Here is a 6,028-nt window from a genome sequence, read left to right as displayed (position 1 = left end):
TTGTCACAAAATATGTTCATACTTGTACAAAAACTTAGTGATATTTCTTCAAACATTTTTTTTAAACATTATCGTAATCTATGGTATACTTTGTAAAAACACATTTACCTTGTCATAGTTGACCTGTTCTGGAAGATATATTGATACTTATTTATACCAAAGAAAACAAAAGTATTGAACTTTGAGCAAACAAATTGTGTCCTCTTATGACTGCGAGTGTTCTATGTATGTGACAATTCCATAAATACCCTATGTCCACACTAAAAGCGTACAGAAATAACAGCTTGTATCGTAACTAGGATAAGGTTTATTAAATAAACTAGCCGTACCCGTGCGCTGCGCTGCACCCATTAGAAATAATATATTGTAATTACATAATTAAAATAGGACATTTGGTCCAGGGAACATTCGTGTTTGATAGAAGGATATATCGTTTATTATGTTACTTAATTTAAATTGTATTAAAAATTAATAAATGTACAGAATAGCCTATCAAGTTTTCTGTGCATAAGAAGCTATTTTAATCTTACTTGTCCTCGATTCACTCAGAAGTTACTGTAATAACATTATAGCAATATGTCCATCTAGAGAAACTACACTTTCCAATGGTGAATTAATTATACCAATCGGTTAATTTAGATTCCGATATTACTTCATACAAACACAGAAATATTCTCTGTATGCTATGTTTCATAGTTTTCGATTATTGTTGTCCAAGGCCCCTTATAGATGAAGTCATTTGTTTTTTATTTCATTACACCGCCTTACATGGCGTTGTTATTGTAATTTTGAAACTTATTTATCTCATTAAATATCAATCCTATCAAAATTTTGCATGGAATAAAACTTATCGGAAATTATGTTTAAAGAAACTTTTGTTATGAAATATTTTTCATGATAATTAATAATAAGGGAGATATTTCGATTTATTTAATTCAAGCCCCCTTATACCCCCCTTTTAAATAAAATATTTTGAATGCCATATAGCCTAAATTCTACGTTATAACGAACTTAATTTATATTCCAATTTTCATATAAATCGGTTCAGCCATTATCGCGTGAAAAGATAACAAACATCCAGACATCCAGACAGACAGACAGACAGACATACAAACAAAAATGTCAAAAAAGCGATTTTCGGTTTCAAGGCGGTTAATTACATATACTTACTTACTTACAAATGGCTTTTAAGGAACCCGAAGGTCCATTGCCGCCCTCACATAAGCCCGCCAGCGGTCCCTACCCTGTGCAAGATTAATCCAGTCTCTATCATCATACCCCACCTCCCTCAAATCCATTTTAATATTATCCTCCCATCTACGTCTCGGCCTCCCTAAAGGTCTTTTTCCCTCCGGTCTCCCAACTAACACTCTATATGCATTTCTGATTTCGCCCATACGTGCTACATGCCCTGCCCATCTCAAACGTCTGGATTTAATGTTCCTAATTATGTCAGGTGAAGAATACAATGCGTGCAGTTCTGTGTTGTGTAACTTTCTCCATTCTCCTGTAACTTCATCCCGCTTAGCCCCAAATATTTTCCTAAGCACCTTATTCTCAAACACCCTGAACATATGTTCCTCTCTCAGAGTGAGAGTCCACGTTTCACAACCATACAGAAGAACCGGTAATATAACTGTTTTATAAATTCTAACTTTCAGATTTGGACAGCAGACTGGATGATAAGAGCTTCTCAACCGAATAATAACACGCATTTCCCATATTTATTCTGCGTTTAATTTCCTCCCGAGTGTCATTTATATTTGTTACTGTTGCTCCAAGATATTTGAATTTTTCCACCTCTTCGAAGGATAAATCTCCAATTTTTATATTTCCATTTCGTACAATATTCTGGTCACGAGACATAATCATATACTTTGTCTTTTCGGGATTTACTTCCAAACCGATCGCTCTACTTGCTTCAAGTAAAATTTCCGTGTTTTCCCTAATCGTTTGTGTATTTTCTCCTAATATATTCACGTCATCCGCATAGACAAGAAGCTGATGTAACCCGTTCAATTCCAAACCCTGCCTGTTATCCTGAACTTTCCTAATGGCATATTCTAGAGCGAAGTTAAAAAGTAAAGGTGATAGTGCATCTCCCTGCTTTAGCCCGCAGTGAATTGGAAAAGCATCAGATAGAAAGTGACCTATACGGAGTCTGCTGTATGTTTCACTGAGACACATTTTAATTAATCGGACTAGTTTCTTGGGAATACCAAATTCAATAAGAATATCATATAATACTTCCCTCTTAACCGAGTCATATGCCTTTTTGAAATCTATGAATAACTGATGTACTGTACCCTTATACTCCCATTTTTCTCCATTATCTGTCGAATACAAAAAATCTGATCAATAGTCGATCTATTACGCCGAAAACCGCACTGATGATCCCCAATAATTTCATCTACGTACGGAGTTAATCTTCTCAAAAGAATATTGGTCAAAATTTTGTACGACGTCAACAAAAGTGATATTCCTCGAAAGTTACCACAGTTGGTTTTGTCCCCCTTCTTAAAAATAGGTACAATTATGGACTTGTTCCATTGTTCTGGTACAATTTCCTTTTCCCAAATAGCAACAACAAGTTTATAAATTTCGCTATATAATGCACTTCCACCCTCTTGTATTAATTCAGCTGGAATTTGATCGATACCTGGAGACTTGTACTTTTTCAGATTTTCTATCGCAATTTCGACTTCTGAAAGCGTGGGTTCGGGTATAAATGGCTCAGCAGTTTGTATTTCAATTTCGTCCCGATCATTTCTATTTGGCCTATGTACATTTAGTAGTTGCGCAAAATAGTTTTTCCATCTGTTTAGGATTGATGGAGAGTCTGCAAGCAAGTCACCATTCTCATCCTTGATCACGTTTACCCTTGGCTGATATCCGTTCTTAAATTCCTTTATACCCTTATATAAATCTCGAATGTTTTTATTCTTACTATTTGTTTCTACCTCATTCAGTTTTTCCTTCAAGTAACCTCTCTTTTTATTCCTAAGTGTACGACTTGCTTCCCGTCTTTCATTGAAATAATTATCTCTCTTCTCCTCAACTGGATCCTGTAAGAATTTCAATTTTGCCTGTTTCCTTCTTTCTACTACCATGCAACAATCTTCATCAAACCACGGTTTCTTTTTCTTAGTTTCATAATGACCTATGCTCTGCTCAGCTGCTATTTTGATACTATCTCTGATATTTTCCCACACGCTGTTAACATCTAATTCTTTCTCAACTTCGTCGGAACTTTCTAAAGTGGCAAACCTATTCGAAATTTCGACCTGATAATTTTGCTTAGCTTCCTCGTCCTTTAATTTCAAAATATTGAATTTAGTAATATTAACTTGTTGCTCTACTCGCTTGGCTACTGATAATCTTTCTCTTAATTCTCCAATCACCAAATAATGGTCAGAATTACAGTCTGCACCCCTGAAAGTTCGAATATCTACTATACTAGTATGTCTCCGTTTATCTATCAAGATGTGATCTATTTGGTTGTGTGTCAATCCATCTGGAGAAGTCCAAGTATATTTATGTATATCCTTATGGGGGAATGTTGTACTTTTGACAATTAAATTTTTCGATGTGGCAAAGTTGACTAATCAAACTCCATTGTCACTACTAATTGCGTGTAGGCTCTCTTTTCCAATAGTTGGTCTAAAAATATCCTCCCGTCCTACTTTAGCATTGAAATCCCCCAATAAAATTTTCATGTGATATCTAGGGAACTGATCAAAAGTATGTTCCAATTCCTCATAGAAGCTATTCTTTATATGGTCGTCTTTCTCTTCTGTAGGGGCGTGAGCATTTATAACTATGATGTCGCACCATCTACCCTTAAGTACTAAATATGATAACCTGTCACTGATAAATTCGATCTTTTTTACTGCTGATTTTATTCTTTTATGAACAAAGAATCCTGTTCCTAATTGGTGATTATTGTTACCTTCCCCATAATACAACAAGTAGTCTCCTATTTGTGATATGCCATTCCCATCTAACCTAACCTCTTGTACTCCCACGAAGTCTATTCTATATCTAGCTAGTTCTTTAGCTACTAATGTTACCCCTCCTGTTCTATAAAGACTAGTTACTTTCCAAGTGCCAAATCTCAAAACCTTATTCCTTTGCTGTTGTCGTGCCAGAGAATCAGTCCTATTCCGAGGCTTATTATAGGGATACGTAACAAGCTGTTTTTTACGGTGATGGGTTGTTAGCCCTTCGCCCAACCCCCAAGCTGGAGGACCACCCCTTATCGGCTGTCCACGACTGCTTGTTCAATATATTCGCAGCTACCTTCCGTTAATTACATATGTTAGGATCAATTATTTTTGGAAAATCGAAAATTACCAGAAAAATTTCGGCTACAGTTTTATTATTAATATAGATTTCTTCTGCATTGTAGACAGAAAGTGAAAAAGTTTTTATTTCCACTAGTACACTTCAACATGAGCACCATTTATAGCTCGACAGGTACCGAAACGATACTCAACCTCTCGCCAGGTGTTCACCAACATATCAGATGCTATAACAGTGATGTCAAAAGAAGCGCATTTTTCTGACCTTGACGTCGTGCGCGGGCATCAAGCTCTAAGTATGGAAAGAGGAAGGGTTGTGTGTATGAATAAGCAACCTGTTGGTTTAGAACAGTGGTGCACAAACTTCAAACGGAACGTGAAATTTGATGTCATTTTTATATGGCTTCTTTCTGTTTGATATTATCTATATTGTCTGTAAAACAAAAGTACTAACACTGATTTCTTAATATTGCAGTTGTGTTTTAAACGTTAATAACATAATAGAGAGTTAAGAAGGAATATTCACATAACTTCCATAGTAGTACAACTATACTGTACTAATGGATGAAACACATCATTTATAAAGAAAGTGATATCCAAAAAAAGAGATTGAGTATTACATGTTAAGTTGGAATTGATACTGATGGTATCTTTAGCCTTATAAAACTAATCAATAAACCAATCGAAGCAATATTACAGTACAAAGCAAAGTTACGTAGGTGCTGTATATGTTAACTAATATTCCATAACAAAACTCTTATCGCATTATGCTTTTAAGGTGATATTGGTGAGCAACTTCCTATCATCAGAATATTAAATCATTTTCTCGAAATCTGCTGAAGCTATAGAGCTGACATTTTTACAACACATGAGCACGTATCTTTTGCTTATGATGTAACAGTAGTTGCTTTGTTAATTCATTTCCTTACAAACAATTTCCATGCGAATATTTTCAAAATTTTCAATACACTATCTTCAGTAATACGTATTTACGGTATATTAGATTTACGAAAACATTCTGTAAGGCTACTAAATAAATAGGCCTATACCTGAAAATTTCACTTTTCTATAAAAAAAGTTGAGAAAATATTTCTTGTGAATAAAAAAATCAAACTTGTGAAAAATGAGCATTAAAATTAAAACTTACATTCTTATAATGCACTTATACTTCTAAGACAAATCTAAAAATTAACATGGATACAGTTTTAATAAGTTCTCTTCCCTTTATCTATTGAATCAGTCCTGGCCATCCCTGCATACTGGGTGTTCAGTTCAAAATGTGTCATGGCTCGCTGTATGCCGTCATGTGGCTAGCCGATGAGCCTAGAGAATTCAATCTTCCTACACTTCCGCAGAGGTGTATAACCAGTGAGGCAGAGAAGTTGCCTAGCAAGTACGGCGTTCATTCTGACGAGTACGTACCGATACGTACGGTAACGCCGGTAGTGGCAGGAATGTGCACTGTTTGGAAATACGTACTGTCGTATTGTTGACATTAACTTCGACGGTCAACATGGACACGGAGCATTTGATTTGTGTTGTGGAATGTTACTGTACGCAACCGATGATAACAAATACCCTGCCGGCGCAAAATACAGTTCGAAAGAGGTTATGGTAGCACACAGACCGTACAGACCGCCATCTGTTGCTACCACGTTCAAGTTATACCGTACACGTTCTCAAGTTCAGATTGAAGAACGCCTTAAATAATAGGCAACTTCTCTGGC

Source organism: Periplaneta americana, chromosome 2, assembly GCF_040183065.1.
Source record: "Periplaneta americana isolate PAMFEO1 chromosome 2, P.americana_PAMFEO1_priV1, whole genome shotgun sequence".
Lineage (NCBI taxonomy): Eukaryota > Metazoa > Arthropoda > Insecta > Blattodea > Blattidae > Periplaneta > Periplaneta americana.
This window is presented reverse-complemented; position numbering follows the sequence as displayed.